Source organism: Pelophylax lessonae (genome assembly GCF_965119305.1).
Source record: "Pelophylax lessonae genome assembly, chromosome: 2".
NCBI classification, from domain to species: Eukaryota; Metazoa; Chordata; class Amphibia; order Anura; family Ranidae; genus Pelophylax; species Pelophylax lessonae.
Window position 1 is genome coordinate 713,301,336 of NC_138769.1, and position 23,191 is coordinate 713,324,526.

At 44.0% G+C, this 23,191-nt stretch overlaps 1 protein-coding gene across 5 annotated transcripts in view; it reads left to right on the forward strand.

Moving 5' to 3' along the window:
- The window catches only part of TENM4 (teneurin transmembrane protein 4), a 1,723,986-nt gene that overhangs the window by 776,858 nt on the left and 923,937 nt on the right, over positions 1–23,191 (forward strand). The gene's annotated exons all lie outside the window — the stretch shown is intronic.

The following is a 23,191-nucleotide window of genomic DNA, read 5'->3' on the forward strand; positions in this document are numbered from 1 at the left end:
AAATATATACAAAATAACACAAAATGATCAAGGGTAATGAAAGTCCCAAAAACACTCAGTGAATAGAGTATAAAGATATAAAGTCCTCCACCACAGCAGTAGGTTTAAGGTTCTCCTCTACGGTGCATCTGTCAATAAGGCATGCCAGTGCGCTTACCAGATAGTGGTATTAAATACACCAATCAGCATAAATTTCAGATGGGTCCAATTGGAGGAGCCGGTACGGGTCAGGTGATGCCAGGGACCGTCACTGGGTAGATGTTCCACCATATACCGCACTCAAACCATATATGGCATAGGCAGCAACCATACAAGGGTAATATACAAGGTATAAAAAAGCAAGATGAATGGATTTAATCAAAGAGCATTTTCATCAGCAAGCCAGGAGGATGAGACAATAGAAAGTGTCCATGTCATTCAGGCAGTGACGTGGGCATCCACATAATGACCCTCCTCCTCTGAAGTGAAGAAAGTAGAAGGCTCAGGACCTGGCAAAGATTTAAGTATTTTGGACATTTTGACTAGGACTCGGCGATTATTTAAAGAAGTGGGAGAAAGATACCTCCACGCACGTGACATCACAATTTGGAAGTGTCCTTCATGTCGATGTGATTATACAGCACTGTATCTGCCTTTTTTCTGTGTAGGTGCATTTAAAAAAAAAATAAAAGTCAGCAGCTACAAATACTGTACCTGCTGTCTTTTAATATTTTCGACATTTTGACTAGGACTCAGCGATTATTTAACCACTTAAGCCCCGGAAGATTTTACCCCCTTCCTGACCAGGGGTTTTTTTTGCGATTTTTTACTGCGTGATTTTAACGGTCATGCGACGCTGTACCTAAACGAATTTGACGTCCTTTTTTCCCCACAAACAGAGCTTTCTTTTGGTGGTATTTGATCACCTGTGCGATTTTTTGATCATGCGCTATAAACAAAAAAAGAGCGTCAATTTTTCAAAAATAACAATATTTTTCACATTTTTTTATATGAAATTCCCCAAAAAAATGTAAAAATCTAAATTTTTTAACAATTTCGGCCAATTTGTTTTATGCTACATATGTTTGGTAAAAAAAAAACGCAAAAAGCGTATTTTTAATGGTTTGCGCAAAAGTTATCGCGTTTACTAACAAAGGGAAAGATTTTTGTCATTTTTGGTGTTTTTTTTTTTTAAAGAGTAATGGCGGCGATCTGCGATTTTTTTGTGGGACTGCGACATTGCGGCGGACAGATCGGACCCTTGGCTGACATTTTTGACACTTTTGGGGTTACCAGTGACATTACTGCAGTAACCAGTGCTATACATATGCACTGTTACTGTAAAAATTACACTGGCAGGGAAGGGGTTAACTGTATTGGAGAGGGAGGGGTTAAGTGTGTCCTAGGGGCGTGATTCTAACTGTGATGGGACATGGCTACTAATGTAAAAACTGAGATCAATGGTCCTACATAGTAGAACCGTCTGATCTCCATTTTTACACAGGGGAGAATGACAGGCAGCTTGTTTACATGAGCCGCCCGCCTTTCTCCCACTCTACCGACGAACGTAGTGTGACATCGGGTCCGCCGGTCCCACGCACTGACTTGTTAGGGAACAAGCAGGGGCGGGCGCGCGCCTCAGTGGGCGGGCGCGCGCCTCAGTGGGCGCGCGCTCGCCCGCTATTGGCTCACAAGCCAGTGACAGGCTAGTGACGTACCGGTACGTCACTTTGCCTGGCCGGGGCTGACCGCCGCAGTATATCTACTTGCGGCGGTCGGCAAGTGGTTAAAGAAGTGGGAGGAAGATACCTCCAGGCACGTGACATCATCAATTTTGAAGTGTCCTTCATGTTGATGTCATTATACAGCACTGTATCTGCCTTTTTTCTGTGTAGGTAAATTTCAAAAAATAAATAAAAGTCAGCAGCTACAAATACTGTACCTGCTGTCTTTTAATATTAGGGCGCTTACCTGTTCAGGCATCCAGCGGTGTCCTCACCCAAGCTGATTCTTCAATTGGCTATAAGGTGCTGGCACCGCCATCTTGGAAACCAGCAGTGAAGCCCTGCTAACTTCTGGCTAAGTTTGTTGCGGAAAACTGAGCTGGAAGTGGGAGTGGCTACCTGTCAAAACCAGGTACCGGCTACCCCAAAAAGATGCCAAATGTGGCAGCAGAGGGGAGAGGGGGGGGAGGCAGACAAGCATTGTTTCCCCTTATAGGTGGAGCTCCACTTTAAATAGCATCTTTGATATTTCACAAATCTTTGGGCTATAATTACGTTGTTAAGCACAGCACAGTATTTTTTAGGAAGATACCCTTGCCTGAAGTTCAGCTTTTATTCGTAAAGGAACTTGTGTTTAGAATATATTATATTCCGTATCTACTGTAAAGATGCCCAGAAGTTATTTGTTAATAAACCTTTCCTCCTACACCTCGAACACCTAAAATATAAATCCCTATTTCAGTAACAAGTGTCACCGGAGCAATTTAAAATTCTTTTACCTCTGCCGCAGAGAGTCTAATTTATGACCTAGTCACCGTTCCCAGGAAAGCTGTTAATGTATATTTTTAGGGCAGCTTACAAGAATTTTGTTTTAAAATTCAGTGATTCTCTCGTTTAAGTGTTCCTGTGAGAATGTAAGATACAGTTCAGTGTGAATCAAGGAATGCAATCCAGACGTCAGACCGGAGAAGGTTCATGGAGAACATTTCATGTCAAAATGTTACTTTTGGGAAGTGGTGCCTATAGCCACCACTGGAGGAGAATTGACAGCATTGGAGAGATATAAAACAATGCTTCTTTTCTGCGGGCTGCAGGACACAACTAGGCTTATGCAAGAATCTGAATATTCAGTATTCAATTATTAATCATGCTGCAGGCCTACCCTTAAAAGAGATATATTTCGGAATCCTTACATGGCTTTTCATATATTGTCTAGGCCTGAGTGTTAGAAGTTGCCTGAAGTCTGGCTTCAAAAAGTACATAATTGTATAAAATAACAGGCTAAGTTTAGATAAATGTAACCGCTTGCCGACCGCCGCACGACTATTTACTGCGGCGGTCAGCCCCTCACAGGCAAAGTGACATAGGGCTACGTCGCTAGCCTGTGAGGCTCTAGGTAACGAGCGTGGTTAAGTACCCCCCCCCCCCCCGCGCGCGTGTGCCCGGCGGACCCGATGTCCGCCGGGCACTCGCGATTGTCCGTTACACCGGAAGAAAGGCAGGCGGCTAATGTAAACAAAGCCGCCTGTCATTCTTCCCTGTGTAAGAATGGAGATCACACGGTTATACACGGTTATATATATGGTCATACTATGTAGGACCGTTGATCTCTGTTCTTACACTAGTAGCCACAGCCAATCACAGTTAGAAACACGCCCCTAGAGACACACTTAACCCATCCCTCTCCAATAAAGTTAACTCCTTCACTGCCAGTGTCATTTTTACAGTAACAGTGCATATGAATAGCACTGATTACTGCAGTAATGTCACTGGTAACCCCAAAAGTGTCAAAAATGTCAGTCAAGGGTCCGATCTGTCTGCCGCAATGTCGCAGTCCTGCAAAAAAAATCGCAGATCGCCGCCATTACTCGTTAAAAAAAAAACAACAAAAATGACAAAAATCTTTCCCTTAGATAGTAAACGCAATAACTTTTGCGCAAACCAATCAAAATACGCTTTTTGCTATTTTTTTTACCAAACATATGTAGCATAAAACAAATTGGCCTAAAATGTTAAAAAATTGTGATTTTTACTTTTTTTTTTTTGGGAATTTCATATAAAAAAATGTGAAAAATATTGTTATTTTTGAAAAATTGACGCTCTTTTTTTGTTTATAGCGCATGATCAAAAAATCGCACAGTTGATCAAATACCAGCAAAAGAAAGCTCTGTTTGTGGGAAAAAAAGGACGTCAAATTCGTTTAGGTACAACGTCGCACGACTGTGCAATTGCTAGTTAAAGTCACGCAGTGCCGAATCGCAAAATAGGCCCTGGTCAGGAAGGGGGTAAATCTTCCAGGGCTTAAGTGGTTAAAAAGAAAATCAGCACAAGGAACAATACTTAGTTTTAATAAGAACTGACCCTTGTGCTGGTGTTGACTGTCCTAATTAAAATCTGCATTCCTCTGACCCTTTACCCACATAGTCCCCACAGCCGTAATCTTCTGAAGCTGGACATGTCATAACCGCTCATCAAATGTGCCAACTATGCCCGTCCTTTCCATCCCCTTCCTCTATTCATAAAAACTGTGTAAGATTACAGCTGTAGGGGTATTTGGGGGGACGACTTCAATTTTCAACTAGGACAGCCAGCATCAAAATACGGGGCACTTCTCATTAAATGCACTGTAAGAACCATCCCTTGTGTAATCTGTCAGTAGCATTAAAGCATAACTAAAGGCAAAACTTTGTGGTTTAGTTTGGGATAGAGCAGAGATGGATTTGAACCCCTGTCAATTTGTTTTGTTGTCTCTGCCCCCATTAGGGAGATTCACCATCTCTATCTGTCCTGTTTACCATTGCCATTGAAAGTGAAAGTAAAGAAAATCCAAAATGTTGGGTTGTCCCCAGAAATGTATTAGAGAGGAAATCTTCCAATGGGGACAGTAGTTCTGGAGACCTGGGGGTCCCCAAGGGATTCCCTTAATTTGCAGGGATTTCATTTCACTTCCTTTTTGGCTATGGGACAGAAAGTGAAGGGAAATCTCCGAAATGGCACACAGATAGTTAAAAAAATCTGACTGTGTATAACTCTCCCTTACTCTATCCAATATTAAAAAATAAAATGTGCCTATAGTTCTACTTTAAAGCGGAGTTCCGGCCACAAAATCGACATAGTCTTGCTTTTCGTCACCTGAAAAAGAAATGGGTAGTTAGAATTTTTTTTTTTTTACTTACCTTGTAATTGCAGAAAAATATACTTACCTTTCTTCCACTTCCTCCCTCGGCCGCACGGCCCGCGCCGTCACTTCCGCTTTGCAATGATTCCTGGGAGCTGAACGTCATCACTCCCAGGAATCAATGCACCTGCACCGGCCCCGACATCAGTTCCAGTGCAGGCGCCGTCATACCTTGCTAAACAGCTTCTGGGCATGCCCAGAAGCTGTGCAGGGATGACGCTGTTGACCCGGAAGTGACGGCGGGGCCGGCGCAGTGCATCGTGGGACCGAAGAGGACGGAAGAGGACGCGGAAGAGGATCGCGCTGGCTTCAAGCTGCCCACACCTGAGATGGCAGCGCTGAAGAAGAAATTTTAAAAGTAAGTATTTCTTCTTGCAGGTAAGTGCGACCCGGGACAGTTCAGAGGCTATCCATTGTGGAATGCACTAGCCCTGACTGTCCCGGCGGTATGTTCATTGAAATTTTTTTTTGTGGCCGGAACTCCGCTTTAACACAGTTTTTGTTATTCTGAGTCTGGGCTGAAGTGCGTTTTTTTTCCATTTCAATGCAATGTTATAGGGGACATTTAGAAATGTTCATTGTGCCTAAGCAGTAACCTAAAAAACTGCCTTACGTCTTGAAATTCTCTGGAAAATCAGTGACATACTTCCGGTGCCCTGAGCTTCATATGTGTATATCTGCAGTGTAAAAATGAAAAAAGGCCACGTTTCCCGATTCTCAACCCCCGTATGCCAACTGGGTTCATCAAGGGTTTCGTTAAAAATAGTTAAAATTGCAAAAAATGTCAACAAACTGGCCGAGGGATAACGGGTGACATCATTGATCTCTAGTACATTGGTGACTGGCCTGAATAGCATTTTGGATGCATCCTTGTTTGCCCCTCCCAATGTCAGCATCCTTGTGTGCCCCAAGTCACATCATCAATGCTGGGGTCATTGTAAGCAGTGCTCTGGCTAGGTCAGAAGGCAGACCTTTATTTATTCACGGATGGGAGTTTTGAATATCTACATGAGGCAGGTATGAAGTCCTACGTGGGCCAGGTATAAAGCATTATTGGGGCCTCCCATGGTGTAAGCCTTTCTCTGGCTTGCTCAGAAGGCTAATTTACTTGCTGGGGGGAGTTATGCAGAGCTATAAAGGGCAGGCATGAAGATTTATGTGGGGCATGTATATATCTTTATTGGGGTCTCTCACATTGTAAGTCGTTTTCTGGCTTGGTCAGAAGGCAGATATGTATTTATTTTCTTATAGGATTTAAAGAGGAAGTAAACCATGCCACATTTTCTTTAAAAAAAAAAAACCTGCAATGTAAAGACATAATGTGCTAGTATGCACATTATAATAGCACATTATAAAAATACTTACCTTAGAACGAAGCCCTGCACCGCCACGCTGTGAGCTCAGACAGATTTTTCCATCTTCACCTGGTATTCTTCCATGTTTATGTACTCCGGCCATCTGATTGGCCGTGCAACGATGACGTTACTGCCACGCATGCGTACGTAAGTCACAGGCCACGGCACGGAGCTCTGAAGGGACAGCACGGGTATACTGTCCCTTCAGAGCGCTTGCGCCACTGACATCACCAGCTGCATGCAGTGTGAATATCCCCTAAACTGTGAAGGTTTAGGAGATATTCATAGTACCTACAGGTAAGCCTTATCATATGGTATGTAGGGGTTTACATCCTCTTTAACCACTTGCCGTCTGCTCAATAGAGCTCTACTGTGGCAAAGTGGCTCTTGTAGGTCTGACGACGTAGACCTACGTCGGCAGACACTCCCCCTTCTCGCCGCCAGAGGCTGAATACAGCGGGAGTCAGGCCAGGGGAGGAGCGGCGACGATCGCCGCTGCTCTTCCCCGATCGTCAGGGAATCGAGTCTGGAGATCCGTCTGCTTGTGTAAACAGAGCGGGCGGATCTCCTAAGTGACAGGGAGTGACAGATTGCAGTGTTCAGCATAGCTGAACCTGCGATCTGTCCCTGTGTCACTCAGTCACCTCCCCCCACACATGTCAGTAAGCACCAGGCATACATTAACCCCTCCCTCTCCAATAAAATTAACCCCTTCCCTGCCAGTGTCATTTTTACAGTAACAGTGCATATTTATAGCACTGATTACTGCAGTAATGTCACTGGTACCCCCAAAAGTGTCAAAAATGTCAGTCAAGGGTCCCATCTGTCCACCGCAATGTCGCAGTCCTGCAAAAAAAAAATCGCAGATCGCCATTACTCGTTAAAAAAAAAAACACCAAAAATGACAGAAATCTTTCCCTTATTTAGTAAACGCAATAACTTTTGCACAAACCAATCAAAATACGCTTATTGTGATTTTTTTTTACCAAACATAGGTAGCAGAAAACAAATTGTCCAAAAATTTTAAAAAAATTTTGATTTTTTCATTTTTTTGGGGGGGAATTTCATATAAAAAAATGTGAAAAATATTGTTATTTTTTCAAAATTGTCGCTCTTTTTTTGTTTATAGCGCAAAAAGTAAAAATTGCACAGGTGATCAAATACCACCAAAAGAAAGCTCTGTTTGTGGGAAAAAAAGGACGTAACTTTCGTTTGGGTATGGCATCGCACGACCGCGCAATTGTCAGTTAAATTCGCACAGTGCCGAATCGCAAAAAGTGACCCAGACGTAAGACAGCAAAATCCTCCGGTGGTAAAGTGGTTAAGTATAAAGATATACAGTATGTAGGGTGGGTACAAAGACTTATGTGGGCTAGGTATGAAGCTTTCTTGGGGCCTCTCATGGTGTAAGCCTTTCTCTGGCATAGTCAGAAGGCAGAAATATATTTACTTAAAGATGTGAGTCAAGAAGAGCTTTATGGGACAGGTATGAAGCCTTCTTGACCCTCTCATAGTGTAAGCTGTGTTCTGGCTTAGTTGGAAGCCAACCTTTGTTCACTTGCTGAATGCTATGGTTTGATGTAGGTGGAGCTGCATAATGTAATAAGATTGTGTTAGAAGTTTGTTAGAGGTAATCGCTGCCTCTGACTTCTAGTTTCAAGAGATATGGAGTAAGATTTGGTGATGTCACTACTGTGCTGCTAGCTGTTCTCCTTGCTGGAGAGGAAGCTGTACCTGAGGAGGTGCAGTGCAAGGATCTCCCGGCTACTGCTTTATCCATTCTGTGGATCCGTATATTCCAAACCTCTCCTGATGCCGCTTGATTATTTATCCACCAGTCATCGCAGGGCAGCTCTGACAAGAGGAAGCAAAGTTCTGCCTCTACCAAGATGGCCGCCTCCACACAGAGACAGTGCAGAACAAGGCATAGTAAGTCAATAATGCAGAAAAGATTAGCTGAAGGAATATTATGGAGTGGTGACTAGTTATTTGCCATTTTTGAGCACAGTTTCTACAGTTCAGGTCCTCTTTAGGACCTCTATGCTAAACCTAAGTGATGCAAAGTATGCAGGTTTTTTCCCCCATATACTTATGAAAATTACAAGGACTCGTTCACAGGCTGCACCAAAGAAAGGCCCCCTTTATATTTATCTGGTAACTGTATAGCACCGTTCAGAGCTTTCCAACGCTTGACTAATCCCATGCATTCACAAGCAAGTGCCTTTGCCTGTTCATAGATCACATCTACACATCAGAGCCCAGGGAGCAGGCAAGCGTGGCCTCCCCACTGCACCGCCGTGTCACTTCATGGAATTTCCATGGCTTCAAATAGATCAACAGATTGGAGGGCGCATTATGAAACCCACAAAAAGCCGCGTCTCCGGTTTCATGCTTGCTGCTGCTGCTATTGTCGTGACAGGCCAAACACTGTTATCGCTGAATGCTCTTGCCTCCAAGATTTCAATGTGAAACTTTCCCAAAACTGATGTTATAGATATACCACTGAAAAAAGAGAGAGAGAGTGAATATAAAATGTGCATGGTGGAATAAAAAGCCTTCTTAATTGCGTGTAAATTCCACTTTGTTATTTATTCTTGATTGGGTGCACTGTAGCGGATTGGATACAATAGGTACATTTTACGGCTGTGATATTATCAGCGGTCAGGTCATGGCACATTTCTTCATTCTGTACATCTATATAAACCACAGTGCAGAATGTATAATAATAATTCTGTTTAGTGAGATTGCTCATGTTCGGTAGGTGCAGTTTTATGTCTGAATAACTCTGCATTATATCTAGCGGTCAGGTCATGTTGAAGACATTTTGCTTTATGGCTGCATTATTGGGCGTTTAAAGTGGATCTAAGCTCAATCACTAAAATATCAAATAGGCTTTAACATGTCATTTCAAAGCCTCTGTTCTATCTTTTGCAATCTGCCAACTTGGGTATTGTGCCATAAAGGTCCTTGTTCAGGCTGTCCCTCTTATACGGTGACAATGCTTTGCTCCCATCTTCCAGTTTTGCTCCTGTGTCGTTACCCTGTCACACGTTCTCCGGCTGAAGACTAAAAGTGGCTGTGCTGACACATCGGTGTGCTAGACTGTTGTCACAATCAGAATCGCTCCACACCGTTCTGCATGGTGCTGTAGCATCATGTGGTTTGTCATGCACAAAATCACATGTATTAGCAGATGCATAGGGGTGCCATTAACAATTAGTCACACCACCGCATGTCTGCTAAAGGGTAGCACAGCTCTGCACATGTCAGGAAAACATGCAATTTTCCATGCTTACCGAACCTAGCCTTGGGACTCTAATGAGTTGAAAAGTGCTGTCTGTCAACAGCTTTAACATGCCTGCAGGAGAAAAGAGCAGAGGGGTGACCCCATTCAGTATTTTATGTATTATAATCATGCCCAGTGGTCGGTCATGTTGGAGGTGTAGTAATATTCTATATATTGAGGGTAATAGAATTGTATTGTGATAATATCCGGTGGTCAGTCATGTTGGGGGTGTAGCATTCTATTTATAGAGTGTAAAAGAATTACATTATGATTATGTCCAGTAGCGGTTCATGTTAGGGGTGTAGTGTTCTGTGTATAGAGTGTAATAGAAATAGAATATGATCATGTCCAGTGGCCGGTCTTGTTGGGGGGGGTGTAGTGTTCTATGTATGGAGTGTAATAGAATTGTATTATGAATATGTCCAGTAGTGGGTCATGTTAGGGGTGTAGTGTTCTATGTATGGAGTGTAATAGAATTGCAATATGATCATGTCCAGTGGTCGGCCATGTTGGAGATGTAGTGTTCTAAGTATGGAGTGTAATAGAATTGTATTATGAATATGTCCAGTAGTGGGTCATGTTGGGGGTGTAGTGTTCTATGTATAGAGCGTAATAGAATTGTATTATAATTATGTCCAGTGGTGGGTCATGTTGGGGGGTGTAGTGTTCTATGTATAGAGTGTAATAGAATTGTATTATGATCATGTCCAGTGGTCAGTCATGTTGGGGGTGTAGTGTTCTATGTATGGAGTGTAATTGAATTGTATTATGATTATGTTCAGTAGTGGGTCATGTTGGGGGTGAAGTGTTATATGTATAAAACTTAATCGAATTGTATTATGCTCATGTCCAGTGGTGGGTCATGTAAGGGGGTGTAGTGTTCTATGTACAAAGTGTTATTGAATTGTATTATGATTATGTCCAGTAGTGGGTCATTTTAGGGGTGTAATGTTCTATGTATAGAGTGTAATAGAATTGTATTATGATCATGTCCAGTGGTCGGCCATGTTGGAGATGTAGCTTTCTATGTATGGAGTGTAATAGAATTGTATTATGATCATATGCAGTGGTCAGTCAAGTTGGGGGGGGGGGGGGGTGTAGTGTTCTATGTATACAGTGTAATCGAATTGTATTATGACTATGTCTAGTAGTGAGTCATGTTTGGGGTGTAGTGCTCTATGTATAAAATGTAATAGAATTGTATTATCATGATGTCCAGTGGTCGGCCATGTTGGAGGTGTAGTGTTCTATGTATAGAGTGTAATAGAATTGTATTATGATCATAGCCAGTGGTCGATCATGTTAGAGATGTAGTGTTCTATGTATAGAGTGTAATAGAATTGTATTATGATCATGTCCAGTAGTGGGTCATGTTGGGGGGTGTAGTGTTCTATGTATAGAGCGTAATAGAATTGTATTATGATCATGTTCAGTGGTGGGTCATGTTGGAGATGTAGTGCGCTATGTACAGAGTGTAATAGAATTGTATTATGATTATGTCCAGTGGTCGGCCATGTTGGAGATGTAGTGTTCTATGTATAGAGCGTAATAGAATTGTATTATAATTATGTCCAGTGGTGGGTCATGTTGGGGGTGTAGTGTTCTATGTATGGAGTGTAATTGAATTGTATTATGATTATGTCCAGTGGTGGGTCATGTTGGGGGTGTAGTGTTCTATGTATAGAGTGTAATAGAATTGTATTATGATCATGTCCAGTGGTCGGCCATGTTGGAGATGTAGTGTTCTATGTATAGAGCGTAATAGAATTGTATTATGATTATGTCCAGTAGTGGGTCATGTTGGGGGTGAAGTGTTATATGTATAAAACTTAATCGAATTGTATTATGCTCATGTCCAGTGGTGGGTCATGTTAGGGGGTGTAGTGTTCTATGTACAAAGTGTTATTGAATTGTATTATGATTATGTCCAGTAGTGGGTCATTTTAGGGGTGCAATGTTCTATGTATAGAGTGTAATAGAATTGTATTATGATCATGTCCAGTGGTCGGCCATGTTGGAGATGTAGCTTTCTATGTATGGAGTGTAATAGAATTGTATTATGATCATATGCAGTGGTCAGTCAAGTTGGGGGGGGGGGTGTAGTGTTCTATGTATAGAGTGTAATAGAATTGTATTATGACTATGTCTAGTAGTGAGTCATGTTTGGGGTGTAGTGCTCTATGTATAAAATGTAATAGAATTGTATTATCATGATGTCCAGTGGTCGGCCATGTTGGAGGTGTAGTGTTCTATGTATAGAGTGTAATAGAATTGTATTATAATTATGTCCAGTGGTGGGTCATGTTGGGGGTGTAGTGTTCTATGTATAGAGCGTAATAGAATTGTATTATGATCATGTTCAGTGGTCGGCCATGTTGGAGGTGTAGTGTTCTATGTATAGAGTGTAATAGAATTGTATTATGATCATAGCCAGTGGTCGGTCATGTTGGGGATGCAGTGTTCTATGTATGGAGTGTAATTAATTGTATTATGATCATGTCCAATGGTTGGCCATGTTGGAGATGTAGTGTTCTATCTATAGAGTGTAATAGAATTGTATTATGATCATGTCCAGTGGTTGATCATGTTAGAGATGTAGTGTTCTATGTATGGAGTGTAATAGAATTGTATTATGATCATGTCCAGTAGTGGGTCATGTTGGAGATGTAGTGTTCTATGTATAGAGTGTAATAGCAATGTATTATGATCACGTCCATTGGTCAGGTCATATTGTAAGTCTCAATGACAAATTGTAGACATAGCCTTGTACCTTGTTTACAGCCATTCATAACAAGGTCATATTGCCAGGGCTATCATTCTTCATGTAAATGGATTTAAGATTAACATTAATTAGAAATATCACAATGCATTAGCATGAAATGGGAGGTTAATTGTGAGTTTGACCCGAATAGTAAATTTAAACATCTAGCTGTGATTTCAAGCCTTACACCTTTGGGATAAAATTTTGCACTGAATAGTTAAAAAGTTATGCGGCATTATGAAAAGTTAATATTCTGGAGCGCAGTGTCTTTGCACGTAATTTGAATGGTATCAATTCTGACACATGTAAATAGAGGAGGACATGAATCTTGTGAAATAATTCAGAGCTAATAACAATATTAATTTCTGGAATTATTCTTTGAAGATTCAAGACAGTCCTGGAGCCCAGTATTCTCTGGCATCCCTTCTTATCATTGTGGACTAAATAACAACTCTATGGAGCTAATTTACAGCTGGATCAAGGGAACAGGGTGCAGAAATTGAGCTTTAATTGGTTTAAATGCAGCAAGAAATTTGGTTGTTATGGGTAATTGCCCTAATTTTTCTGTTACCTACAGCCATCAATCAGATTTACACAGATTTCAGCTGTCGGAATCGAAGAATCTTATTTCTTGCTGTATTTCTTTCCTTTGTTATAATCAATGAACATATTATGGATACTTCCTTTAATAGCACAGCCGCCCAGATCAACTAAGATTAAGCCAAACAACCTATGTATTAAATCCTTTTGCTTGTCCCTATTCACCAACGTCTTGTTCTGTGTCCAATCCATGACTCACAATTTCCTCTTTGTTGTATCACAAATGTTCTCCCAATCTCCACAAAAAAAATCTCCCAATGAAGGGGAGGGGGGCACAAACACAAATTGATCCTTTTTCCCAATCTACCCAAAACTAAAAAACAGTCAACAGCCCACTTTTTTTAAGCTCAGTTACTCAGAAAGCACTAAAGTCAGAGAGGGTGAGCACGACAGTCGAGAAAACTCGCCTTTTCAAAAGAGGATCAACAATGGCAGCTCCCATACCTCTCTCATGACAGGCTCATTTTAAACATAACCAGGGCCGGCCTTAGGTGTTCAGGCGCCCTGTGCAAGCTAATCCTGTGGCGCCCCCCCCCCCCCCCACATCTTCTTGCACTTTTTTTTGCACTTTGACTTTTCTTTTTTTTTACTATCACTAATAACTTAGCCCCCCTTACATTAGAGACCCCCCTTACATCAGAAACCCCCCCACAGAGCCCCCCTTACATCAGAGACCCCCCCACAGAGCCCCCCTTACATCAGAGACCCTCACATAGGCCCCCCTTACATCAGAGACCCTAACAGAGACCCCCTTACATAAGAAACCCTCACAGAGGCTCCCCTTACATCAGAGACCCTCACAGAGGCTCCCCTTACATCAGAGACCCTCACAGAGGCCCCCCTTACATCATAGACCCTCACAGAGGCCCCCCTTACATCATAGACCCTCACAGAGGACCCCTTACATCAAAGACCCTCACAGAGGCCCCCCCTTACATCAGAGATCCTTACCTCCCGCGGCCTGATCATCTGTGTGCTGTGATGGCCGCACGGCGCCCCTGTTGCTCATGGCGCCCTGTGCGGCCGCACAGCTCGCACACCCCAAAGGTCGACCCTGAACATAACCCACCAAAAGATACACTATATTACTAAAAGTATTGGGACGCCTGCCTTTACACACACATGAATTTTAATGGCATCCCAGTCTTAGTCCGTAGGGTTCAATATTGAGTTGGCCCACCCTTTGCTGCTTCAACTTCAACTCTTCTGGGAAGGCTGTCCACAAGGTTTAGGAGTGTCTATGGGAATGTTTGACCATTCTTCCAGAAGCGCATTTGTGAGGTCAGGCACTGATGTGGGTGAGAGGTCCAGTCAGTTCCTCCACCCCAAACTCGCTCATCCATGGAACACCTTTGGAATAAATTAGAGTGGATACTGCGAGCCAGGCCTATTTGTCCAACATCAGTGTCTGACCTCACAAGGTCAGCATGAAATTGTCCAAAATGTCTTTGTATGCTGATGCCTTAAGAGTTCCCTTCACTGGAACTAAGGCGTCAAGCCAAACCCCTGAAAAACAAACCCACACCATAATCACAACCAAGGTCCGTAAAAGTCCATAAAGACACGGATGAGCGAGTTTGGGGTGGAGGAACTTGACTGTCCTTCTCACCCACATCAGTGCCTGACCTCACAAATGCGCCTGGGAGAATGGTCAAACATTCCCATAGACACACTCCTAAACCTTGTGGACAGCCTTCCCAGAAGAGTTGAAGCTGTTATAGTTTCAAAGGGTGGGCCAACTTAACCGGTTGCCAACCGCCGCAAGTACATATACTGCGGCGGTCAGCCCCGGCCAGGCAAAGTGACGTACTGGTACGTCACTAGCCTGGGAGCCAATAGCGGGCGAGCGCGCGCCGCCGCAGGCGCACTCCCGCCCCGGCTCGTTCACGGACACATCCGTGCGTGTGACCGGCGGACCCGATGTCCGCCGGTCACTCGCGATCGTCCGCCATGAAGGGAGAAAGGCAGTCGGCTTATGTAAACAAAGCCGCCTGTCATTCTCCCCTGTGTAAAAGCACTGATCTAACGGTCCTGCTATGTAGGACCGTTGATCTGTGCTGTTACAAACACAGACACATCCCTGCACAGTAAGAAGCACGCCCCTAGGGACACACTTAACCCCTCCCTCTCCAATAAAGTTAACCCCTTCCCTGCCAGTGTAATTTTTACAGTAACAGTGCATATGTATAGCACTGATTACTGTAGTAATGTCACTGGTAACCCCAAAAGTGTCAAAAATGTCAGTCAAGGGTCCGATCTGTCCGCCGCAATGTCGCAGTCCTGCAAAAAAAATTGCAGATCGCCGCCATTACTCTTTAAAAAAAAAACAACAAAAATTACAAAAATCTTTCCCTTGGTTAGTAAACGCAATAACTTTTGCACAAACCAATCAAAATACGCTTGTGATTTTTTTTTACCAAACATAGGTAGCAGAAAACAAATTGGCCAAAAATTTAAAAAAGTTTTGATTTTTACATTTTTTGGGGGGGAATTTCATATAAAAAAATGTGAAAAATATTGTTATTTTTGCAAAATTGTCGCTCTTTTTTTGATTATAGCGCATGATCAAAAAATCGCACAGGTGATCAAATACCACCAAAAGAAAGCTCTGTTTGTGGGAAAAAAAGGACGCCAAATTCGTTTAGGTACAGCGTCGCACGACCGCGCAATTGTCCGTTAAAGTCACGCAGTGCCGAATCGCAAAATACCCCCTGGTCAGGAAGGGGGTAAAATCTTCCGGGGCTTAATTGGTGAATATTGAACCTAACGGACTAAGACTGGGATTCCATTAAAGTTCATGTAAAGGCAGGCGTCCCGATACTTTTGGTAATATAGCGTATTTTGGCTTGGCTGACTGTACACACCGCTACTCCAGAGTCCATTTTGCTTTCTTCAGATTTATAATTTCCTTAGCAGTTGGATGTAGAGGTTAGCTTAAGCACCGGCTAAATTTGAGCCCCCTAGATAAATCTCTCGATGTTCGGGAAAACACTAGGCTGGCGGAAAAACCCAGATTGAAAACACAATTGAAAATAATCTTTAAAAGCGGGAGCACAGTTTGATGCGGCTTCACGGGAAGATTGAAAAATTAAACAGCAAATCTCTGCTTCCCAAAGATATTGGAATAAATTCTGCTGAGAAAAGATAGACTAAAAAAAATCCTTTTATCCATGTATATATATATATATACACGGGCCGTATTTATCTGACTTACCCACATCAGTGTAAAGGTATACTTGAAGCACAATTTCAGCCTTTTCACATTTTTATTTTTCTGTTAAATCAGTATTAAACCCAAAAGCAAACATTTATTTTATTGCAGCTTACCAATTCTTAGATGTGGTGGCTGCATTTGTTTTCTTTTTTTAGGCTTTCTTGCTTCTATTTTCATCTGGTGATCCAGCTAGTAAGTTTGTTGTTTTTCAAAAGCACAAAGCAGATAAAAAAAACACAGACTGCAGCGATGGGCCATTTTTTTTTTTCTACCTGCAAAGTAGGGAGTAAAAATCGTCACATTGCTTAGTAAAAAACAGCACACAGTACATATTGTTAGGCATACAGTTAACCTCTTGATTGCCACTAAATTTTAACCCCTTCCCAGCATTGATTTATGGCTGGGAAATTGGCTGGGACCTGGTGTCCAATCACAGCCCAGAGCCCTGTGTTGACAATCAACACAGGGCTCTATACGGAGGGAAAGATCTCTCTGTTTCTTATCTCTGCAAAGCAAGGATAAGAATCAAAGAGATATTTAGCAAAGAGCAGCACACATTACACATATTATTATTATTATTTTGCAGGACTTATATAGCGCCAACAGTTTGCGCAGCGCTTTACAATGTGAGGGAAGACAATACAGTTACAATACAATTCAATACAGGAGGAATCAGAAGGCCCTGCTCGTTAGAGCTTACAATCTAGAAGGAAGGGTCAAGTGAAACAAAAGGCAATAACTGTGGGGGATGGGCTGATGGAGAAAATGGAAGTATAGTTGTTAGGTGTGGGTAGGATAGGCTTCTCTGAAGAGGAGGGTAGGATAGGCTTCTCTGAAGAGGAGGGTAAGATAGGCTTCTCTGAAGAGGAGGGTAGGATAGGCTTCTCTGAAGAGGAGGGTAGGATAGGCTTCTCTGAAGAGGAGGGTAGGATAGGCTTCTCTGAAGAGGAGGGTAGGATAGGCTTCTCTGAAGAGGAGGGTAGGATAGGCTTCTCTGAAGAGGAGGGTAGGATAGGCTTCTCTGAAGAGGAGGGTTTTCAGAGATTCCCTAAAAGCTAATAGAGTAGGAGATAATCGGACAGATTATCAGACACATTACACATATTTAGACACACATTTAACCCCTGATGTTAATCCCATCCCAGCCAGTGTCACTAGTACAGTGACAGTGTATGGAATTACCACTGATCACTGTATTAGTGTCACTAGTGATGTCAGTGTCAGTTCCACCCCCAGCATCAGTTAGCGTCTGATTTTCCGCCGCACTATTACAGTCCCACTACAAGTTGCTGATCTACGCCATACTAGTAGAAAAAAAAAAATAATAATAATTCCTGTACATATACCATAGTTTGTAGACGCTATAACTAACACACAAACCAATCAATATACACTTTTTTTTTTTTTTACCAAAGACATGTAGCAGAATAATTTTTGGCCTTAATTTTTTTTTAATTTAGTATGTTTTATAACAAAGTAAAAATATTGGGTTTTTTTTTTCGAAAATTTCGGTCCCTTTTCATTTATAGTCCAAAAAATAAAAAAACTCAGTGGTCAAATATCACCAAAAGAAAGCTCTTTTTGTGTGAAACAAATGATCTAAGTTTCATTTGGGTACAGTGTTGCATGACCGCGCAATTACTAGTTAAAGTAGCGCAGTGCTGAATAGCAAAAAAATGGTCTGGTCATGAAGGGGGGAAAATCTTCCGGAGCTGAAGTGGTTAACACAACCTTTTTGCTTTATGTTGTAGAGATGAATAATATGTATGTATATATATATATATACTGTATATATACAGTATCTCACAAAAGTGAGTACACCCCTCACATTTTTGTAAATATTTTATTCTATCTTTTCATGTGACAACACTGAGGCTACGTTCACATGTCGGCGTAGCGATCGCGGGCAGAATCACCATGATTCTGCCAGCGATCCGGAAATCATTGCAAATCGCGGGACGCCTGTGCATTGCCCATGATGTGCAATAGCACCCCAAACGCTGTGCGATGTTGCCTTTTTTTGACCGTGATGCGTCCCGCGATTTTTTTTGCACGATGTTACCGCGATTCGGCAGGCGGAAATCGCTGCAACATCGCACAGTGTTTGGGGTGCTATTGCAAATCACAGGCAACGCACAGGCGTCCTGCAATTTGCAATGATTTCCGGATCGCGGGCAGAATCGCAGTGATTCTGCCCGTGATCGCTACACCGACATGTGAACGTAGCCTGAAGAAATGACACTTTGCTACAATGTAAAGTAGTGAGTGTACAGCTTGTATAACAGTGGAAATTTGCTGACCCCTCAAAATAACTCAACACACAGACATTAATGTCTAAACCACCGGCAACAAAAGTGAGTACACCCCTAATTGTCAATGTCCAAATTGGGCCCAGTTAGCCATTTTTCCTCCCCGGTGTCATGTGACTCGTTAGTGTTACAAGGTCTCAGGTGTGAATGGGGAGAAGGTGTGTTAAATTTGGTGTTATCGCTCTCACTCTCTCATACTGGTCACTGGAAGTTCAACATGGCACCTCATGGCAAAGAACTCTCTGAGGATCTGAAAAATAGAATTATTGCTTCACATAAAGATGGCCTAGGCTATAAGAAGATTGCCAAGACCTTGAAACTGAGCTGCAGCATGGTGGCCAAGACCATACAGCGGTTTAACAGGACAGGTTCCACTTAGAACAGGCCTCTCCATGGTCGACCAAGGAAGTTGAGGGCACGTGCTCAGCGTCATATCCAGAGTTTGTCTTTGGGAAATAGATGTATGAGTGCTGCCAGCATTGCTGCAGAGGCTGAAGTGGTGGGAGGTCAGCCTAAGATGGCCTAGGCCAGTAAAGGCAAACCTTGGCCCCCCAGATGTTTTGGAACTACATTTCACATGATGCTCATGCACTCTGCAGTGTAGTTAAGCATCATGGGAAATGTAGTTCCAAAACATCTGGGGTGCCAAGGTTTGCCATCACTGGCCTAGACTATAAGTAGATTGCCAGGACCCTGAAACTGAGCTGCAGCGTGGTGGCGAAGACCATACAGTGGTTTGACAGGACAGGTTCCACTCAGAACAGGCCACGCCATGGTCGACCAAAGGAGTTGAGTGCACGTGCTCAGCGCCATAAGGTAAAAGCATAATGTGCTAGTATGCATCACATGCTAGCACATTATGTAAAACTTACCTGAAAACGAAGCCCTCCAGTGATGTGATGTGATCGCTGGAGGCAGCATCCATCTTCTCTCAGTCTTCCTCCTGGGTCCAAGGAAGGAGGGGTTGTCACTCACGGCACAGGTATCTGAAGGAATGGCACGGGTGGCCGTTCCTTCAGAGCGCATGCACCGATGACGTCACCAGCTGCATGCAATGTAAATATCTCCTAAATATAGCACTGTCCCCATAGGGCTTGCTGTGTGATGACTTCTTGGGCCTCCCTCTGATTACCTGCAGGGAATTTTCACACATTCATCCTTACTCCCAATGGCTGGTTATTCAATAAACAGTCCAGGGGTATCGGTTTTATATTTATTGTGGTCTCACCGGGTTATTTGTGGAAGCAGACACACTGCTTTAACCATACTGCCACTTGTATGGAGGAATTTGGTCTTCTTGCTCTCTCTAGCAGCCGACTTGATGCATCTACATTATCTTCAGAACACTCTCTAGCATCCCCTTGACTGACACTCATCCTCTGACTCGTCTAGCAGAAGGGGTGGCCCTTTCAGGACAGGCCCCATGACACCAATCTGTACTCACTGTAGGTAGAATCAGATCCTTCCTGATGTCTCCCTTCCAGTCAGCTCTGCAGGACCTCCGGGTTTAGCTTCTCTCTGACTTTCAGGCCCTCAGGTCGACCACCTGAGGCCACATGGCAGCTTCTGCAGAGGAGGGGACCCTCTGGGACCCTGCTCTCCAGCCAAATACCACAAGCACATGTGCATTTATACAGTCACCCAGCATGCATCGAGGCACTTTCCTCTGCCAATCACCAGGGTTGTACTAAATGCCTGTGCACTCATTTGTCAGGTTTCCTCCCACTGTCCAATATGCCTCCCTATTGGATTAGTGTGAAGCATTTCAGACAAGCTGAGCTGCTTCTGAGCACCATGAGCAGACCTCACCAGCAGATCCTGCTCTTTGGTAGGCAGAGAGGAATATACATTTACCTGGCAATCTTCCTGGTAAGCATAAACACCCAAACACTATACTCTCTCTTCTAGCACCTACCTAGGAGGGTGCTACATAAACGGTACATGTTCAGGATTTATTTACAGTACCTATAGGTAAGCCTAATTATAGGCTTACCTATAGGTACAAAATATAGCTTAGAGTTTACTTTCTCTTTAATAAATCCCAACAAACAGACCTTAGTAGTACAACTCTCTATGATTCAAGAAGTGCAGACAGTATCTGCCCTGACAATAACCATTTTTTGCAGACAGAAGAGGGCAGTGTGAGGATATTTATGAAAGACGCAGAAAAAAAGCACCAAATATGGTAATACAGTTTTCTAGGTGAAAATTATATTGCGATGTGCTGTATTTATTCTGAATTGTAGAATTCTGCCTCGGCTGCTCCTGCTGTTTTGCTGTTTTGCAGGGAAAACATAATGCGGTCTGATTTCGCTTCAGCAGGTGCCACAATTTGGTAATCTCACAAGCTATGAATTATGAGAATTGCTTTAAAGCTAAAGAAGGACTCCGCTTTCCAAAGTTTTGCAAGAATGGCACGCTTCTAAATATAAATCTTTAACTCTTTAGTGTCAGTTTCTAAAGTAGGGAGCCAACATGCTCATTCGCTCTGCGTTAGGCCTCATTCGCATGGGCATACCTATCCATATAGAGGTGTTCTTGGCTGTCTAGCATAGATAGAGAAATTCTTTTTCTCTTATTTGGCCTGCAAGGTGACTGAGACAATTCTAAGGGGTGTGGCTACCTTGGGAAAGGCTGAAGATTTCTGCCCTAAAAGGTTGCCTTTAACCACTTAACCACTTAGCTGTGTCCCCAAATACAGAGAATGTGCATTCGGGGACACGCACCCACAGCAGCTGTGTCCCCAAATACAGAGAATGTGCATTCGGGGACACGCACCCACAGCAGCTGTGTCCCCAAATACAGAGAGTGTGCATTTGGGGACACGCACCCACAGCAGCTGTGTCCCCGAATACAAAGAGTGTGCATTTGGGGACACGCACCCACAGCAGCTGTGTCCCCGAATACAGAGAGTGTGCATTCCGGGAGTGTGCATTCCCGGGACACGCACCCACAGCAGCTGTGTCCCCAAATACAGGGAGTGTGCATTCCAGGACACGCACCCACAGCAGCTTTGCCCCCAAATACAGAGAGTGTGCATTAGGGGACACGCACCCACAGCAGCTGTGTCCCCGAATACAGAGAGTGTGCATTAGGGGACACGCACCCACAGCAGCTGTGTCTCCGAATACAGAGAGTGTGCATTAGGGGACACGCACCCACAGCAGCTGTGTCCCCGAATACAGAGAGTGTGCATTAGGGGACACGCACCCACAACAGCTGTGTCTCCGAATACAGAGAGTGTGCATTCGGGGACATGCACCCACAGCAGCTGTGTCCCCAAATACAGAGAGTGTGCATTTGGGGACACGCACCCACAGCAGCTGTGTCCCCGAATACAAAGAGTGTGCATTTGGGGACACGCACCCACAGCAGCTGTGTCTCCGAATACAGAGAGTGTGCATTAGGGGACACGCACCCACAGCAGCTGTGTCCCCAAATACAGAGAGTGTGCATTTGGGGACATGCACCCACAGCAGCTGTGTCCCCGAATACAGAGAGTGTGCATTCCGGGAGTGTGCATTCAGGGACATGCACCCACAGCAGCTGTGTCCCCAAATACAGAGAGTGTGCATTCGGGGACATGCACCCACAGCAGCTGTGTCCCCAAATACAGAGAGTGTGCATTCGGGGACACGCACCCACAGCAGCTGTGTCCCCGAATACAGAGAGTGTGCATTCGGGGACATGCACTCACAGCAGCTTTGCCCTCAAATACAGAGAGTGTGCATTCCGGGAGTGTGCATTCGGGGACACGCACCCACAGCAGCTGTGTCCCCGAATACAGAAAGTGTGTAATCGGGGACACGCACCCACAGCAGCTGTGTCTCCGAATACAGAGAGTGTGCATTAGGGGACACGCACCCACAGCAGCTGTGTCCCCGAATACAGAGAGTGTGCATTCCGGGACACGCACCCACAGCAGCTGTGTCCCCAAATACAGAGAGTGTGCATTCGGGGACACGCACCCACAGCAGCTGTGTCCCCAAATACAGAGAGTGTGCATTCGGGGACATGCACTCACAGCAGCTGTGTCCCCGAATACAGAGAGTGTGCATTCCGGGAGTGTGCATTCCGGGACACGCACCCACAGCAGCTGTGTCCCCAAATACAGAGAGTGTGCATTCGGGGACACGCACCCACAGCAGCTGTGTCCCCGAATACAGAGAGTGTGCATTCCGGGAGTGTGCATTCCGGGACACGCACCCACAGCAGCTGTGTCCCCGAATACAGAGAGTGTGCATTCGGGGACACACACCCACAGCAGCTGTGTCCCCGAATACAGAGAGTGTGCATTCCGGGAGTGTGCATTCCGGGACACGCACCCACAGCAGCTGTGTCCCCAAATACAGGGAGTGTGCATTCGGGGACACACACCCACAGCAGCTGTGCCCCCGAATACAGAGAGTGTGCATTCCGGGAGTGTGCATTCGGGGACACACACCCACAGCAGCTTTGCCCCCAAATACAGAGAGTGTGCATTCCGGGACACGCACCCACAGCAGCTGTGTCCCCAAATACAGAGAGTGTGCATTCGGGGACACGCACTCACAGAAGCTGTGTCCCCAAATACAGAGAGTGTGCATTCGGGGACATGCACTCACAGCAGCTGTGTCCCAATAGACATGAATGGGGCTGTGGATGGCTGTGGATGAAGGTGAGTTTGTTGACCGGCCCATAGTAAAAATACGTCATTACTAAGGTTTCCACCTTTTCCCCAAGTCAAACCCAAACATTTTAGGAACCTGGGACACCTTTGGGGGAGTAGTAATGCAGCATAGCGTG